The following is a 19,277-nucleotide window of genomic DNA, read 5'->3' on the forward strand; positions in this document are numbered from 1 at the left end:
ACTTGTTCACAGGAAACCAGTATTTCCCTGCACAGTCTGGGACACAGAACATTTAGTTCAAATCCCAGCTACCCAACTCACTACCTGGGTGACCTTGAGTCAATTATTCATTGCGCGAAGACTCAGGTTTCTTGTCTTGAATGAACATCCCAGTAACTGCTTTGCAGAGTTCTGAGGATCGAATGCAATCATGTCTGTCCGGTGCCTGGCAGGTAGTATCAGCTCAGGAAACAGTGGAGCCACTGATATCATGTACCATGTTTTGGGGACCTTAAAATATGTGACCTTAAAAAATGTTATTAATGTGGTACTACAAATCTAGGTTCTGAGATTGTGTTTCTATAGGACCACAGTTTCTTCCCAGTGGTTAAACTTTTATTGTTGTTGTGGAGCTTTCATCTTACGAAGCGGATACATCCCAGCTAGAAGCAGAAGCCGGCACCTCCCCCTGCCCCCTCCCCCCCCCAGCCCTGTCCAAGGAGCTGCCTTGATGAGGCAAGTAAAGTGACAGAAATGATACCGTGCTAAATGGGCTGGAGAAACTGCCAGTAGATGTTTTCTTAACCAAAATGTGACTCAATTTGTCTTCAGTCCAGATAGAAGCCTTTCAGGATCTCCTATGTTATATTGGCAGCGGGGAGAAAAGAAGGAAATGGCAACTTTAATTTTCTGGGGAAAAAAGTCATCCAAAATATCTCTATTCAGCAAAATGGTTTGTTACAGCCCCTTGAAATAGCCGCATTAAAGCTTCACTGAGTCTGACTAAAATTAAGAGAGAATTGTGGTATTTGGTTGTCTGTTACCTTTATAATTCTTCCATAGATAGTGTCTCAATCATTTAAGTATTGTACTACAAGCATTCTTTTAGTTTATTTTTTAACTTGACTTTTTTTTTTTTTTAAATTTGGTTTTTAAAAATGAAAAAAATGGGGCTGGGCATGGTAGCTCACACCTGTATCCTAGCACACTGGGAGGCCGAGGCAGGAGGATCGCTCAAGGTCAGGAGTTCCAAACCAGCCTGAGCAAGAGCAAGACCCCGTCTCTACTAAAAATAGAAGGAAATTAATTGGCCAACTAAAAATATATAGAAAAAATCAACTGGGCATGATGGCACATGCCTGTAGTCCCAGCTACTTGGGAGGCTGAGGCAGGAGGATTGCTTGAGCCCAGGAGTTTGAGGTTGCTGTGAGCCAGGCTGATGCCACGGCACTCTAGCACGGGCAACAGAATGAGACTCTGTCTCAAAAAAAAAAAATAAATAAATAATAATAAAAGCATGAATAGGGAGTTCACAGCAAAGGAAATGTTTCCTAGCAATTTCTTTCAGTAGACATATGACAAAATGATCAAATATACTCGTAACTGAAGAAATAAAACAGCAGTGAATTACCACTTTCATCTTTAGATTATGTAAGTTTAAATTTTTGAGCAATCTCAGTCTTAGAGTGAAATATGCTGTTGGAAGTGTGATTTTCTGTACTTTTTGGAGTTGTTTTGGAGGGTGATTTTGCATTCTCTATAACTGTTAAAAACACCAGTGTCTCATGTGTTCATGTGGAAAGATCCCAAAGACACATCTTTCTAAGTGAACAACAGCAAGATGCATGATCATTTTTAAAAAGTATGTGTATCTATTAGCACACATGAATATATGTAAAAGTCTGAGGAGCAGAATTGAGAGTCAATTAGGAAAGGGAAGGAGACTTGGCTATCATTTTAAACTTTCCTATATATATATATATATTTGTGTGTGTGTGTGTGTGTGTGTGTGTGACAGTGTGTCGCTTTGTTTCCCAGGCCAGAGTGAGTGCCGTGGCGTCAGCCTAGCTCACAGCAACCTCAAACTCCTGGGCTCAAGTGATCCTCCTGCCTCAGCCTCCCGAGTAGCTGGGACTACAGGCATACGCCACCATGCCCGGCTAAGTTTTTCTATCTATATTAGTTGGCCAATTAATTTCTCGGGAGGCTGAGGCAGGAGGATTGCCTAAGCCCAGGAGTTTGAGGTTGCTGTGAGCTAGGCTGACGCCACGGCACTCTAGCCAGGGTATTAAAGTGAGACTGTGTCTCAAAAAATAAAAAAAAAAATAAAAAGATTAAAACCTCACTAATTTAAATTGGAAAAAAAAATTCTTCACTACTTCATATTATCAAGCAAAGTAACTTTAGTTACATAGGTAATTGACTAACATATTAGTCTAGTTGACTGAAATATGTATTATAAATCCCATGACAGATTCTGTTCCCCTGGGAATGCCCTGGTGTCTAAGCACACGATAGGCACTTTCATGAAAGTTTTATTAACTAAATGCATAAAAGAAAAGCCTTTTTAAATAAAGTGTCCAGTATTCCAAGACTCCCTTCATGCTGTCAGGTACATAATTATTATCTTGGTTTTACAGGTAAAGGAGAGAGATCTGCACATACCACAAAGTCAGTCTAGAAATGATTTAAATAGATGAAAAGAAAGCAGTTGTGCAAAAATTAGTGTGAGGGCCTGAGACTCAGATTTTGTTGAGTCATGACTGTTTGTTTAGCTTAGTAGATAATCCACCTTCTTGGCTCTTGATTGGAGAATGGTTGTGAGATTTTTGTCCTGGTTCTTGGCTGATAGTGCTCCTGGGATATGGAAAAATGTTAATGAGTGTGGAGTTTTTCTTCGTAAGAGCTGTGTTCCTGTCTTGGTAAACCTAATAGGACTAGAAGAAATGCGTCGGTTGATCTCATAGGTGCTGCAAAGTAAAGTATATCATGTTGAGTTAAACATGTTTGTGATATTCAAATGGGATTTATTGAATTCTGGGCCATGCATGCCGTGGTCCCCCAGAGCCCCAGGCTGCACCGATCTGTTTCTGTGGAGGCGAGTGAACATGTGCTGGCAGGGAAGGAGGGGCCCTTTCATGCCATGAAGTGGAATAGGGGTGCACACTCTGTCTCAGGGCAAGAAGATAGCGATTTTCTTAAACCGCACGTTAAAGCTTAATGAACTCACCTGATAAATATAGTATTGAGTGTGCTACGCCCATGACCTTTGGTTTACATTCGTGTTCATACATGAAGTAACTGAATATTTAGTTACTATTTTTATGTGCTTGGTTTATCCTTTTTGTTTCTAGAAAAGGATTTGCAATGCCGCATAGTAAGCGCTGCTTTCTAGTCTGTTTCTTACTATCACGAATATGTATTTCCTACTTTTCTTTCAATAATTTGCTTAGCGATATAATGAAACAACGTGTCATTTAGACTATTTCAATACATTTGAGGGCAGGTGGTTTTTCCATAGCGGACACTCTGCAATTTAATGAGATGTTTAATTGAATTGCTTATGGTTTTCTTCTTGAGGAAAGAAAAATATCTAAGAACTGTTTTACAGAATATTCAGTCACTTCTTCCCTGCCCTCCAATTACTGTGTGAATAATAAATTAGCATCAGACCTGCTCAAAGTAGAACAACTAGATATTCTTGCTTCACATTGCATATGTCAGATTGATTTTTTACTGTGCTTCAATTTCTCCGACTTTTAGCAATGAATTAACAAGTGGAGTTTGTGGTTATTTGCCACTATGTCTGAATAAGAAGTCTGAGCCTTTCTCTCCCTCTTCCTTCTCCTGGGCCTTGTGACAAAGATACCAAAGAGGCAGTGACCCAGGTGACCTTTTGTTCTTGGACCGTCAAATCTGCCAAAAATGACTGATCGAAATAATGATTAGCCAGTTTGTATCAGTTGTTACAAATCAATTAAGTGACTGTGAAAAGGGCTTTTGTCTTTTTCAGTCTTGCCATGGCTTCTTTTAGCCACCTCTGCCCAGCCATGGGTAACCACGTGAAAGATTCTCCTTTTACGAATAATTTTTTGTGCTTTCAGGCGAGATCGGCCACGTTCAGGGTGGCGTGGCTATAGACTAATTTTGTGCTTTCCGTGTGGATGCTGTTTTTAGTCTCCTGATATATTTTATTCCAAGGCAGACATTCATTAACGCAATTTTATTTTATTAACTGAGGAAGTACAAAACCAACTGCTTAAAGAAACAAATTCAATCTTCCTGTCCTTTCTTTCCTGAAAAAGAAGTATGTGTTTTATTACACACGCAGCACTTTTTTGTCTGTTGATGAACGTTTGTAAGATTCTAGGCGGAGCTCGGTCACGTGGTGGAGATGTCTTGCAAAACCCTTCCTACCTTCCATTATCGTCCGCTCCGCAAACGTCCTTCAGGGAAAGTCACACCCTCGTTCTAGGTCCCTTCTTACCAAATGCTCTTTCCTGACGCCGCATCCCACTCCACAAAGCACCCTAACTTCTTGAAATATTTATTTAGACTTTATCAACTGGGGCAGGTTCTGTCACTTCTACTAGTCCTTTGCATTTTCAAGGTGGCCCTGATAGGATCTGATTTTTCTAGCAGCTTCTGGTTTTCTTCTGTCTTCCCCTTTTTATTTTTTTGTTTGTCTCTTGAATGGGTATTCAAAAAAAGGAAAATGGGCATTTTTGGAGATATGCCCACTAAGACACTGTTCCTAAAAGAATGTAAATGTCTTTTATTTTTTTTTTTTTTTGAGATAGAGTCTCACTCTGTTGCCCGGGCTAGAGTGAGTGCTGTGGCGTCAGCCTCGCTCACAGCAACCTCCAACTCCTGTGCTCAAGCCATCCTCCTGCCTCAGCCTCCCAAGTAGCTGTGACTACAGGCATGCACCACCATGCCCGGCTAATTATATATATATATATATTTTTTTTTTTTTTTAGTTGTCCAGCTAATTTCTTTCTATTTTTAGTAGAGTCGGAGTCTCACTCTTGTCTCAAACTCCTGAGCTCAACCAATCCTCTTGCTTTGGCCTCCCAGAGTGCTAGGATTACAGGTGTGAGGCACCGCACCCATCCTAAAATGTCTTTTTTAAATGCTTGTACTCTTTATTATTCCTACACTGCATTATAACAACTCTCATTATTCATGCAAGTGGTTCTTGGCTTTCTCCTTGTTGTTTTTGAGACAAGTTCTCGCTCTGTCACCCAGGTCGGAGTGCAGTGGTGCAATCACAGCTCACTGTAGCCCCAACTCCTGGGCTCAACTGATCCTTTGTCTCCCGAGTAGCTAGGACTACAGCCACACACCACTGCGCCTAGTTAATTTTTAAAATATTTTTGTAGAGACAAAGTCTCCTTATGTTGCCCAGGTCGGTCTTGAACTCCTGGCCTCAACCAATCCTCCTGCCTTGTCCTCCCAAAGTGCTGGGATGATAGGCATGAGCCACCGCGCCTGCCAGGGGAGTGGTTCTTAACATGAGTTGTGGTTCCCATTCTGTCATTCTCTGGGAAGCTTTTATGGTCACGAGTGCTGAGACCTTGGCATCCCTGAAGTGGGGATCGGGAGGTTTTAAAATCTCCCCAGGAGATGCAATAAGAGCCAGTGTGCAGGAAGATGCCAGAAAGGAGGTGTGTGTTTATCTGCCTAACCCCTCCCGCGAGGCTGAGTGTTTTCAGGCTGCCCGGAATATGCAGCCACTCTGTCCTGGCAGCGTGAGCCGTCGCTGGGTCTAGACACGGGTGTATGGAGCAGGATAATGTGGGTCTTTCCCTCTGTCTGCAAGGAATGGAATTGTGTTAGAGTGAAATAAGCGTTCCAACAAAGGTCAACAGCATAGCTAAATCCTAATATTTGTGGCACAAGTTTTTAAACTTTGATTTTGAAAAATATGCGTTTTGTAATAAAATCTATGTAAGTATTTTTGATAGATTTAAACATCATTTTTTTCTTTTTTTTTTTTTTTTTTTGAGACAGAGTCTTGCTTTGTTGTCCAGGCTAGAGTGAGTGCCGTGGCGTCAGCCTAGCTCACAGCAACCTCAAACTCCTGGGCTCGAGTGATCCTCCTGCCTCAGCCTCCCAGGTAGCTGGGACTACAGGCATGCGCCACCATGCCCGGCTAATTTTTTATATATATATATATCAGTTGGCCAATTAATTTCTTTCTCTTTATAGTAGAGACGGGGTCTCGCTCTTGCTCAGGCTGGTTTTGAACTCCTGACCTTGAGCAATCCGCCCGCCTCGGCCTCCCAAGAGCTAGGATTACAGGCGTGAGCCACAGCGCCCGGCCCATCATTTTTTTCTTGACATTATAAATAATAAAGACTTTTGCTATAGTTAGGAAAGTTTCCTACACTCTGTGTCTATAACTAGTAACACACCAATAAATACTGTGTAACCAAATGTTAGGATTTCTAAAACCATGGTCATTTTGATTTGGTTCTAAAAAAGCAGTCATAATAATTTATAATTTGAAAAGAAGCAAAAGTATTTTATCTATGTAAACACGGTCAGTATGTACTTAAAAATTATATGTTCATGGAAGTTTTGAAATATATTATTACCAGCCATGCCTAAAATTTGCTAAATATTTGTTGGGAAAGTATATATTAGTGTATAATAGCAATATATACTGTATATATTGTATAGCAGCAATACTAAGTGCCCAACATATGCTTAAAATAGTTACTCATTTAATTCTCAATACTGCTACAAAGAAGGCATTATGTCCATTTTACAGATGAGAAAGCTGAGGCTAAGTCACAGAATCAGAGATTTTGACTCAGATCTCTCTGGAAAGCCCTTGTTGTGTCCACCTCTGCCACATTTTTGGCCATTACAGCAGCCAGATAGCATTTCATCCTCAAGTATATCGCAAATAAAGAGATGGGCTCCCTAATTAGAGAGGGACGTTGTGGCCAGCGACTCTCCTGTGATCAGAACACCGCCACTTCCCTTTCCTGTAGCCCCGAGCCACAGAGGGGCTGGGATAGGAGAGAAGTTGGCAGCTGATAAGAAATTCATGCAGAGTTTGGGTTTGATGACAGAGGTTGCTGAAAAAATAACTTTGGAGGCCAGGCGCGGTGGCTCACCCTGTAATCCTAGCACTCTGGGAGGCTGAGGTGGGTGGTTTGCTCAAGGTCGGGAGTTCGAAACCAGCCTGAGTGAGACCCCATCTCTACTAAAAATAGAAAGAAATTAATAGACCAAGTAAAAAAATATATATATAAAAAATGAGCCGGGCGTGGTGGCGCATGCCTGTAGTCCCAGCTACTCGGGAGGCTGAGGCAGGAGGATCGCTTGAGCCCAGGACATTGAGGTTGCTGTGAGCTAGGCTGACGCCACGGCACTCACTCTAGCCTGGGCAACACAGTGAGACTCTGTCTCCAAAAAATATATATATAAATAACTTTGGAGGGAGATAAATCACACATTAATCTTTACATTAAGAAGCAAATACTGAGGACATAGCCTGGCACTTACACAATTTCTTCACTTTACCAAATAAAAGGGGAATTTTTATTCTTAATAGTCAAAGTCTATGCCTTGGCATAAAATTGTGGAGAGAAAACGATTGCTGTTTCCTTGCGAATGAGGTGAAGAGTGCTGCCGGGTCAGCGGGGACAGCCGAGCTGGAAGCCGCTTCCTTTGCATTAAGAAGCCGCCAAGCAGGAAGCAGCCTTTACCCAGCGCCAGAGTTATTCAAGAATGACATTGGAAAGCTCAGTGGACCCTACTTTAAACAAAGATCTGTTAGCTTTGTTTAAATCTGTAAAACCACTCTTAGTATTTTTAAGATTACAATATTTTTCTACTTCCTTATTTATATTGGAGCATAAGGTTTAAAAGTTTTAATTATCAGGATGCCAGGAAGAAAATCGTCTATTTTAAGAGTAAGATTTACGTGGAGGGTAAAATGTGTCAACAGTTTATGAATTTAAAAGGAGCATTTATGATTCTTTTCTTTTAAGAGATGGGTTCTCACTCTGTCGCCTAGGTTGAAGTGCAGTGGTGCCATCATTGCTCACTGCAGCCTCAACTGCTGGGCTCAAGCGATCCTCCCGCCTCCTGCCTCCTGCCTCGGCCTCCCTAAATGCTGGGATTGCAGCTGTGAGCTCCCCACCCAGCCCGAGACAATTCTTGAGCTGGTCCTCTATCAGCTAAGTGTGAGCCCACAGTCTGCAGCTGTCTATTAAATTATCCCGCCATCTGTTAAAGTTCGAAGCTCTCAAAAGAGGTGGGTAGGTAGGAAGTGCCGTCATCGTATTTTGGAGAAATATTTTGAGCAAGAGAGTAAGTGATACGTAAGGTCTCAGGAGTGGCGCTTCCTACAGAACGGTGTGCTCTCCACAGTTTTATCCTAATGCCTTCTTCATTCTTGGTGGTATTGAATGTGAGAAGTCTCACCCATGACCCAGGACATTTTCATGGAATGCGTCTTGGCTGTAAGCGCCTCTCCCTGTCTGCGGTGTCTGGGCACCTGCTGGCAGGCAGCGCGGGCTGCGCGCCTGCTCGTGACATTCGAGTGTGAGCGTTTATTTTTAGAGCCAATTCCAAAGAGACATCAGAAAGTAGTGTTTCGTCCATGGCTTTTCATTCCTGCTCTCCAGCAGACCTGGGCGTTTCCTCGCGGCCGGGGTCACATAGGTGTGACATCCCGATCTTGAGACACAAAACGTTGCCTTGGCCAATTTGGAAAAGCCAAGCTTGAAAATAAATCAAATGTGCGTTTTGGAATAAGGTTTCTAGGACGGTGCAGTGAGGTGCTTTCCCTTTTACATTTTAGTATTTTTAGCCTTGGAACATCCATGCGCGCCGGCGCTCCCAGCTGTGTGTAGTGACCCAGTTGTCCCGGTCCGCACTGCTCATGCATGCGGTCCGTGTGTGTGTGCATGCGTGTGTGCGCGTGTGTGCATGCATGTGCATGCGTGCGTGTGTGCATGTGTGCGCGTGTGTGTGCGTGTGTGCATGTGTGCGTGTGTGTGCATGCACGTGTGTGCGTGTGTGTGCGTGCGTGCGTGTGTGTGTGCGTGTGTGTGCATGTGTGTGTGTGTGCGTGTGAAGCAGTCCCGGGGGCGCCTGCTGGAAGCGCAGAGTCTCGGGCAGGCCCATCCCAGACGCGCTGACTCAGAACGTGCTTTCAGCGAGGTGTTCCGTGGGCTTCACAGATCCCAGTGTGCGAAGCGCTGGCGTCAGGAGTCCTTGCCCGGGAGGCCGGGCTGGCCCTCCGCATGTGCACTGCGTGCGTTCCCACGCGCGGCTCCACAGTCCTTCCCCAGACCCCGGAGTGAGTGTTAGAGGGGTGATGTTTGGGCGAGTAATGGTGCGACAATCGCGGCTGTAAATATGACGCCAGGAAAATGTTGGTAACTCGTGAGGACCCAGCGTGACAGATGGGGTTTTCCCAACGACTTGCTGTCTGATGGTATATTTAGTTTGTCCTCTGCAAAGGGAAGCGTCCATGATAGGGACTAGGATGACAGAAGGTGCGATCTTCTTGGTAGTCTTTAAGGAAAATAAATGTCTTTTATTAATATTATAGGGTAACCCAACCAATATTAAGCTTTAAAAATATTTCGGGGGGACAGTCAAGAGCTAAGCCAATAGCAGTGAGCTATTTAGAATTAAATACTTATCATGTGAATATTCATCTTACTGTTATTTGATAAACCTCCCTTTTACATCTAAGCTTTCCACCCAGTTTAGAACTTGAAAGATACTAATATTTTCAGGTAATGACTTTTTTTTCTTCCTTAAGACTAACTCATAACATGTAAGACTTATAGTTGACCAATACAACTTCTATAATAAGATTAATATTCATAGACTGATTACTAAATGTATCTTGCCGATCTTCATGATATTCGTAGGCAGCAAGGCACTTTTATGATCTCCCTTTTACTGATGAGGAAACTGAGAAATTAAGAGATTAAGTAATTTGCCAAAAACTGTATAGCCAATAAGCGTGAGAGGCAGGTATTAAATCTAGGATCTCTCATTCCACAGTCCATTCTTTTATTTATGACACTAGATTGATTCCTAGACATCTTTATGGCCCAGGAGTGCTGTCTCTTAATGGATAAAAACTTCCAGTCTCAACATTATTATTGCTCTAATTGTAATTAGTTAGACGCCTCTTGGTAAATAATTACCCGTAAGTCTTCTGACACACTTAAGCACCTATCCTATTGGTCACACCCAAATACTGATCTTATTGACTACTAATTAATAATAATAGTACAGGTTGAACATCCCTAATCTGAAAATCTGAAATCAGAAATGCTCCAAAATCTGGCCGGGCGCGGTGGCTCACGCCTGTAATCCTAGCTCTCTGGGAGGCTGAGGCGGGCGGATTGCTCGAGGTCAGGAGTTCGAAACCAGCCTGAGCGAGAGCGAGACCCTGTCTCTACTATAAATAGAAAGAAATTAATTGGCCAACTAATATATATAGAAAAAATTAGCCGGGCATGGTGGCGCATGCCTGTAGTCCCAGCTACTCGGGAGGCTGAGGCAGGAGGATTGCTTGAGCCCAGGAGTTTGAGGTTGCTGTGAGCTAGGCTGACGCCACGGCACTCACTCTATCTAGCCTGGGCAACAAAGCGAGACTCTGTCTCAAAAACAACCCAGAAAAAACAAAAAAACCCACAAATGCTCCAAAATCTGAAACGTTTTGAGCACTGACATGATGTCACAAGTGGAAAATCCCACGCCTGACCTCCTGATGAGCCAAAGTCACAATGCAGTCAAGATTGTTTCATGTATAAAATTATTAAAAATTGCTTTTGGGTTATGTGTATAAGGCGTATATGAAACATAATGAATTTCATGTTTGTTTGTTTATTTATTTATTTATTTAGAGTCAGGGTCTCACTCTGTCATCCAGGCTAGAGTACAGTGGCATCATCATAGCTCACTGCAACCTTGAACTCCTAGGCTTAAGCCATCCTCCTGCCTCAGCCCTCAGAGTAGCTGGGACCACAGGCATGTGCCACCCCCCCCCCCCAGCCAGTCTTTCTAATTTTTACAGAGACAGAGTCTCACTCTTACTCAGGCCGGTCTCAAACTCCTGACCTCAAGCAATCCTCCCACCTTGGCCTCCTGAAGTGCTAGGATTACAAGTGTGAGCCCTGGCTCCCTATTTATTTAATTTTTGAGATAGGGTCTCTTGTTACCTAGGCTGGACAGCAGTGGCCCCATCATAGCTCACTACGAATCTCAAACTCCTAGGCTCAAGAGATTCTGTTGCCTCAGTTTCCATGGTAGCTGGGAATACAGGTGCACACCACCACATCTGGCTAATTTTTTTTTGTACAGGTGGGTTGTTGCTATGTTGCCCAGGCTGGTCTCAAACTCCTGGCCTCTAGTGATCCTCCTGCCTTGCTCCCAAAGTGCTAGGGTTACAGGCATGAGCCACCGCAGCTGGCCAAATTTCATGTTTAAACTTGGGTCCTATCCATAAGATATCTCATTATGTATAGCACATATTCCAAAATCTGAAAAAGTCTGACATCCAAAACACTTCCCAAGCACTTAGATAGAAGATACTCAACCTGTATCAACCTATATTAGAAGACCTCAAAATTACTAATTATTTGGATTTATGCAGTTAAAGGTATAAAAATACAGTTAATAAGTTAAAAGTTAAAATAAAGTTTAATTTTAAAAATTAGCGAGGCATGGTGGTATATGACTGTAGTCCCAGCTACCTGGGAGGCTGAGGCAGGAGGATCCTTTGAGCCCAGGAGTTCGAGGTTTTAAATAAGTCAAGAATTGTTTTAAGTATCCTGTTTTTTAAATTTTTAAGCATTTTTAGTTTTAAAAATACAAATTGGAAGATTTTTGAAAATATTTTACTTAACTATCCTTAATTCTTGAGAAACATCTGTTTTAGAAACAGATGTTTCTAAATATCTTTGGCTTTTGACAGAGTGTGATAGAGTTTGAGACTCCCTTTTGCCAGACAAAATTGTAGTAACAAACAATAAAATGGAACTTAACAGTACGTTTGAGTATTTATTGTATTGAGAACCATCTCAAACAAATCTAGATCCATCTATAAGCAAAGAATCCAAAACAAGTTTAATTCTCGCTGCTACCTATTCAAGATTGGCAGTTCAAGCCATGAGAATGTTGAACGAACTTGAGTGTAACGGATTTGTGGGGCAAGCTTTATTGCATGGATTTTCAAGGTTATTTTGAAAACGCTTGTCTATAATGCAGAAAAGAAGAAACAGTTTTCATTTTTAACACTTAATTGCTCATTCTGGCTACATGCATGATGTGCATGTTTTAAAGAAAAAATTAAAACTAAGATTTGATTAAGAAGGCATTTAAGCTCTCTAAGATCTATAGGATGCGGTCTTTGAAAAAGAATAAATTCATTCCTTTATTATTTTGGGGTGCTTACAATATACATTTTTCTGTACAAGTCATTTCTAAGTGGAGTTTTTTTACATAGGCAAGTAAATATCAATCTTAGGGAGATTCTTTAACAGGAAAATGGAGCTACTTCAAAATGTTTTAGCATCCTGTGCAAGAGAATTTGATGTATATGCTACGCATTTTGTTGAGCACATTTTCCTTCATTATTTCATAATATCACAACGTTTCAAGGAGTGAAGTATTATCCTCACTTTACAGATGAGGAAAACAGACAAATCTTGTAAGATTATAGAGCCAGAAAGTGGTTCAGATAGAATTCAAATCCACATCGATTTTATTCCTAATACTTCATTCTGTCTCTCAATGAGTGTATGTTTCTGTCTCATCTTGTGCTGATTTATAATCACCTAGATGTGAGTAGACTGGTTCACCTCATTTGTAGAATTAAATCTAAAGCCCTTTGCATGGTGTACTGCTCAGCTTGGGAATGGCCTTGGTCTCGATGTGCCTTCCTGTTAGTTCCCTGTGTAGGGGGCTGCTGGCCAGGGTCCCTTCTGCCTGGACATCCCGTGTATTGGGGTATCACCTTGTGGAGTTGGGGTTGGGAGCGAGTCCTTGCCTTGGCTCCAGGAGACTGGCTGGGGTTGGTTTTCCTCCTCTATCCCTGCCAGCCCTGTGAGCGAGGGGCTGTGCGCGCCCTCTGGTTCCATCACCTTGCACGGTTTCTCTCTCTCTGCCCTGCTTCTGCCTGCCTGGGCTGCCCGGACCTCCCTGCCCACCTGGTGCCAACCTGCAGCGCCCCCGGCTGGCTCAGCGCGCCGGCCTGCCCGGCCTCTGCTGAGGACGCCCGCATGGCACGCCGCTGGGAGCTTATGCCCGAACGCGCACCAGACCAGGGGAGCGGTGGCTGCTTGATGACAAGACAAGAAAGGTTTCGACAGTCACGATGATTCTGGCATCTGAGATGAGATCTTTTCAAGTGCTGGAATTTCCATCTTTAACAATGTATTTCTTGGCAGACACCCTCTCCGTAGTGATTACAGTTGTTCCATTTGGAATGAGTTCAACTCTTCAAAGCAAGGGGAGTGTGTTTAAAGAGTTGGTTATAAATTGTGTTTTTATGGGTGATGGTGGCTCCTGTGTGACACCCAGGCAGAAGACGCTGACTGCGTCCATCCTGGTTTATGTCGCGTGGGGTCCTTTGTGCAGATCGGCACTGGCGCGGAGTTGGGGAGAAGAGCGCTCAAGCTGACTCCGGGGGTAGGACCCCATGGGTCACCCGTGCCCTGAGGGGCTCGTCAGCTCGCGAGTGGCTGCTCACGCTGTTAGGGAAAAATTATATTTGTATAAAATGTTCATATTCATCACCCACAAACTGGAAATGGAAGTAAGCAAATATGACTTTAGTGACAGCATAGGACTATATTATGTGAATATACCGTAAGCACTGGGCCGAGTGTATTGATTTACAGTGGAAGATAGCCTTCCAGTCTCCAAAACATCCACTGCCCCTGTGGCTCTCCATTTCTTGTAAAAAATACCTACATAAGGATTGTTGATCGGACTGGAATCAAAATGCAGGGAACTACACAGTTCTTTTTGGAGGCAGAGTCTCGTTCTCTTGCCCAGGTAGAGTGCCGTGGCGCTCTGCAGGCACGCGCCACCGTGCCCGGCTAATTTTTTCTATAATTAATTTCCTTCTATTTTTAGTAGAGACAAGGTCTCGCTCTTTCTCAGGCTGGTTTTGAACTCCTGACCTTGAGCGATCCTCCCGCCTCGGCCTCCCAGAGTGCTAGGATTACAGGCGTGAGCCACCGCGCCCGGCCGGAACCACGTAGTTTTGTGGGTTATTTCGGCTGCAGGAGAAACTGAGAGACCGAGCATCACTAGCACCTAACTTGTGGACAGAGAGAACGCCTCTCCACAACAGATTTTTGTATTTTTGCCTTGAAATTGCTATGTCAGTTCTTTGGCTTAAGTTTTTCTCAAGACCACCCACCCTGCTTATGAGAGTTATTTATTTTTTGTACCTGTTGTTACCATTTTCTTGATGGAAAATCTAATGCAGTGTAGCTCAAGCTTTCATGTGCATCCAGATTGCCTGGGGAATCCTGTTAAATGTAGATGCTTTCCCAAGAGGCTGTATGTAGAAATGCGGATTCTTATTTGGGTAACACTGGTGGATAGTGCCGGCTGTCACCATCCTAAGGAATGTATTTCTTAGGATGGGTTATTTCTATGCAAATTACCTTTTTTCTTTGGAATCTATTTTGCATTTACTCTATAAATACAAAATATGAAATCAGAGCATGACATGTTTCTGCCTTATCCTCAGATGCCAGGGTGCCGGTATAAAAATAATGGAACTAGAGAAGCACAGGCAGTCCCCAGCTTACAGGCGACCCAATTTATGGCATCCTGTCCTTACAGACGGGCTCTCAACGCTCCCCATAAGGACAATGTATAATAAAATAATTAAATTAATCATTTGAGAGCTAGTTTCTTCCAAGCATGTAAACACACCTGCGTGGCGTAAGCGGTTCATTGGAAGAGCATCTTGAAGCTAGCAGCTAGTCAAAGTTTTCTTCTTAACTTTTTTGTTTGATTTTGGGAGTCTGTGTTTCCGTTTCCCCTCGTGACCATGTTTCCAAAGGGAAAGTCCAGGTGAGCCTGCAGCTAAGAGGAAGGTGACTACGGTGGAGACGGAAGTAGAAATAATTAAAGCCTTCGTATGGGGAAAGCATCGGGCCGCGGTCACTCGCTAGCGGACTGATGGAACATGGGAAAGGCAGTGCTCAAATGACAGCATCAGTTATTACTAAGCGGCGTAGCGGATTAATTATTGAAATGAAAAGGCTTATAGATTTGGTTAGAAGATCAAAATAAGCATAACATTCCTATTAGTCTAGTGTTGGTGCAACATTAGGTGAGTGGTAATCTTTAATATTCTTTTTTTTTTTTTGAGACAGAGTCTCACTCTATTGCCTGGGCTAGAGTGCCGTGGCGTCAGCCTCGCTCACAGCAACCTCAAACTCCTGGGCTCAAGCGATCTTCCTGCCTCAGCCTCCCGAGTAGCTGGGACTACAGGCATGCACCACCATGCCCGGCTAATTTTTTCTATATATTTTGAGTTTGCCAATTAATTTCTTTCTATTTTTAGTAGAGATGGGATCTCCCTCTTGCTCAGGCTGGTTTTGAACTCCTGACCTTGAGCGATCCTCCAGCCTCGGCCTCCCAGAGTGTTAGGATTACAGGCGTGAGCCTCCGTGCCCGGGCTTTAATATTCGTTTGAAATTTCTCCTAACTAAACTTTTTGTATGAGTTTGTTTTTATGTCCTGTTTGTTTGAATTAAAAGAAAGAGCACAATAGTTTCTGTAACTTATTATAGTATAGTGGTATTATTATTCTTGTAGTACTACAGTGTATTATTACTGCCATATATAAGCCATTATAGAATTGTTGTTATTATTGTGTGCTGTTCATCAGGGATCCAAGTTACATACAAATCTGACCTAAAGATCTGGATTATGCAACAAAAATCTCAAAGTGATGCACAAAAAAATTTATGGTAAAGATAAGTGTGAAAACAGCACTGGAGTCTAGTTTGTGTGGAAATCTCACTTCTACTTATTTGTGCTGACATTGATGAGATATGCCACAGCTGGCAGTGTCTGTCACATGAGGTCGTTTTTGTTTTTTAATATGTCCTCGTCAAATCCTGGAATTGGGGGTTTGATGTTCCTCACACGGTTTTCTAAGAAATTATATGTAACCGCATGCTGTGTTCCAGCCTGCAGTTCTTACATGGTAGAGCGGCGTGGTACTTGGTAGATTTAAGGCTCTCTGGAACTTGGCAAAGGGATGAGCCAGTCTGTGTCTGCGCCGGGTAAAATCAACGAGTCGTCACAATAGTTTCAGGAGATTTGGCATTGGTATAATGAATAACTTCTTGAAAAGGTAAAACCACAATTTAACGATGAGTTATATTGAAGGCTAAGTATGTCATAGGATTGGCGGTAACTGGAAAAAATGGTAGCATAGCCAATAAATCTCCCAGCCAAGGGATACCAAATGGTAACAGAAGGAATTAACTGGAAGTCAGTAATTAATTTGTTTATCCAGTATGAGTGAGCAAATGCCATGATCTGCCCAAAGGAGGAAGATCTTGATTTGATTATCAAGAGAGCAAGAGTTAGAGTTTACTATTGGAGGTTTAAACTTCCTGAACTTCCTAGTTCATTAGTACATTAATGAACATTAATTAGTACATTAATTCATTTAACTGTTTTCCCCAAAATTCCTGAGGCAGACTAAATGGGTAGACTGATTACATCAAATGGCAGTAATTCTACAGTTTAGACAGGCGTAGATGGGAATGCAAGCAATGTTTGCAAATTGTTTAGAATGGGAGTAAGAGTAAGACTAACCCTGTTAGTTCTTGTTAAACAGGAGAGGCAAATTTTCTTCCTTTGACCCTGGGATGTTAATGAGTTAGTGAAGGACGGGATGTCTGGGGTGAAGTTCGCTGGGCTGCAAAGATCCTGGGAACAAATGACATTTGGCCAAGCTGCAGGTAGAAGTGGGTGTGGCCATCGGCCGTCCACTGGTATGTCCACTGGTATGTCTCTGCATTTTCAAGTTCCAGTTATTGAGAGAAATGGGGATGTCAATCAGTTATTCTCTCAGTGAGAGTCAGCAGTAGACTTTTACTAAGAAATCTGCATGACAGAGGACTTTATTTTTTTAAAAAAATGAAAATTTCAAAAAGTACATACTTCTGAAGCCCAGTTCCATGCTATTAAACTCAGGCCCAGAAGATCAGCGCGTCAACAACAGTGGAGTGAGCTGCCAGTTCCAGACCATCGTTTATCATTTATACTCCACCCAGTTCACGTCAGCTCCGAGGCTGTTTTCTAGGCTGTACATCTGGGTGGTTAGTGGTTTTACAATATGATAAATTAAGTGGCAGCACCTTGAATGTGATGAGTTTCTAAAAAACATAATACATGTGCAAGAAATTTATGGATCTAACATTTGCAGTTTAAATTATTTGCATACAAGAACTTGCTGTTTCTCCCTGGGGCTGAAATTCTCCAGAGGTGAGACCATCTGCCAAGAGGAGGCTAATTCCTGGGACAGTGACACCATTTCTCATGAGACCCTTGAGGAATGCATTCTCCACTTGCCTAGCACAAATAGTAACGCTGGGGATGTGATAACTTTTTTTTTCTTCTTTTTTACTTCTGGTTTGACTAAATGATAACTTTTTTTATGAAGAAGGAAAAAAACTCTTAGTATTGGAATGGTAATACTGATTTGGGGAATTCAATCAGGAAATACCTCTGAATATCAAATTTTCAAATAGAAATATCCAATTTCTATTTCTACTGGACAGAACGGCTACTCATTTCAGAAACAATAATTTTATGGTATTTAATTGAAAAAGGAACCATCCCACCCACGAGGAGGGAATTCAGTAAGAAGCCAAGTGCTTCTCTAATCTTATCACGTTTCCTTTTTGGTGTCAGAGTGCCAGTCCACTGGGCGATGGAGCACAAAGGGCACTGGCATTTGATAAGCTGCAGAGAGACCATAGTGCACCAACAATAAGGAACTGGACAAGGATAGGTGACAATCATGCCTTACAAGGGCACTGGCTATGAGACCTGACAGTCATTCATGCCTAGGGTAAATCAATTCTTATGGACCAAGTTTTTGCAAAACCAAGAGTTAAACGAATAAGTAAATGAGAAATTTTAATACCAGTTCTGGGGCATAAAAATAAGTATTTTAATAGCCTATAAATTGGGAATAACAGAACATAGTTCAGGTTAATAGTTTATTCAGACTAAATTGTAAGCTCTGCAGTGCAGCTAGGCTGCAAAACACTTGCCTAGCTGTACTTGCCTAAGGCTTTGCATTCTTCAAGGGGCCCAGAGGGGAATATTACTGTTGCACAGTCTCAGAAAGTAGCTGTTAAATGGCCCTTCACATATCATCTATTTACATAGTAATAAAAGAGCTTACCTAAGAAGCATTCAAATATAATACCTGATGGTCATTCTGGAAGGGGTTTCTATGGTTACTAGTATTTTTGTGGTGCCCAAGAGGTGATCTTTGTGGGTAATAAATATATATATATATATATATAATATTATTCAGATTTTGTTAATCTTTAAGTATTTCCTCAGGATTTTAATGTATTCATTAAAAACAACTTACCCTTAGTTGCAATTAACAAATAGTTGTTGAAGTGACTTGGGCAATAAAGACAAGTTTAATATGACTCAGATTTTGCTAAAACTTGGGTATCTGCTGCTAACTTTAAGAATTCATAAAAAATATTATCTCTTGGTTACTTAACAATGATGAAGTACTTGGAATCGAAGATGGGAAACCATTCAAACACTTGAAAAGAACTAGGGCCTCAGTGCTTGCTTTGTAGCACAGATACTGAAATGGGAACGGTACAGAGAAGGTTAGCACAGCCTCGGCACAAGGATGACACGCAAATTCGTGAAGCGTTAAAAAAAAAAAGAACTATAGCATCAGGGTCTCAGAGTCAACGTTTGTTATTTTTTAGCAGGACGAGTGGTAGAGTCTGGTAGGGTTTGATACCGGTACTTGAGTGCACAAAAACTTAGGAAGTGAGGAGGAAGAAGCAGCCTGTCATTGCAGTTGCAGAAGTAAACGCTGAGTATAGTCGCCCCTGGCTTTACCTTCTTGTGTAAAGAAAAAGGACCAAAAGGCCTAGCTCCATCTCTGCTCTGACACGGGCAATAAAGGGCTGGAAAGCCAGCGGCCCACGAAGCCCCCGAGTCACTGAGGCAGGGATCAGGGATGAGGTCGCAGATAGTCACCGCCTGGTAGCGGAATAGGTAGTGGGGAATGCCAGGGAACAGGTGACGCAGCCGTCCCTAAAGGTGCTTAGTGACTAGTTGGAGGGATGGTTAGGTAAAGTGTTCTGGCAGGGAAGGGAAGGGAAGGGAAAGGAAAAGGCAAAGTTTGCTCATTAAATACCAGAGATCACAAAGCAATTTATAACCGTGGGAAAATTTGAGATTCTTTGCTGGGAAGATTCAGCGATGGTTTCAGTTGT

At 42.4% G+C, this 19,277-nt stretch overlaps 1 protein-coding gene and 1 non-coding gene across 4 annotated transcripts in view; both read left to right on the forward strand.

The window, feature by feature from the left end:
* The window catches only part of ELOVL6 (ELOVL fatty acid elongase 6), a 105,733-nt gene that overhangs the window by 29,686 nt on the left and 56,770 nt on the right, over positions 1 to 19,277 (forward strand). The window lies entirely within an intron of this gene.
* Positions 18,609 to 18,714, forward strand: LOC142864958 (U6 spliceosomal RNA). The gene has a single exon (XR_012915251.1). It is a non-coding gene; the product is annotated as a U6 spliceosomal RNA (small nuclear RNA).

The sequence above is a fragment of the Microcebus murinus genome, chromosome 27 (assembly GCF_040939455.1).
Source record: "Microcebus murinus isolate Inina chromosome 27, M.murinus_Inina_mat1.0, whole genome shotgun sequence".
Classification (NCBI taxonomy): Eukaryota; Metazoa; Chordata; class Mammalia; order Primates; family Cheirogaleidae; genus Microcebus; species Microcebus murinus.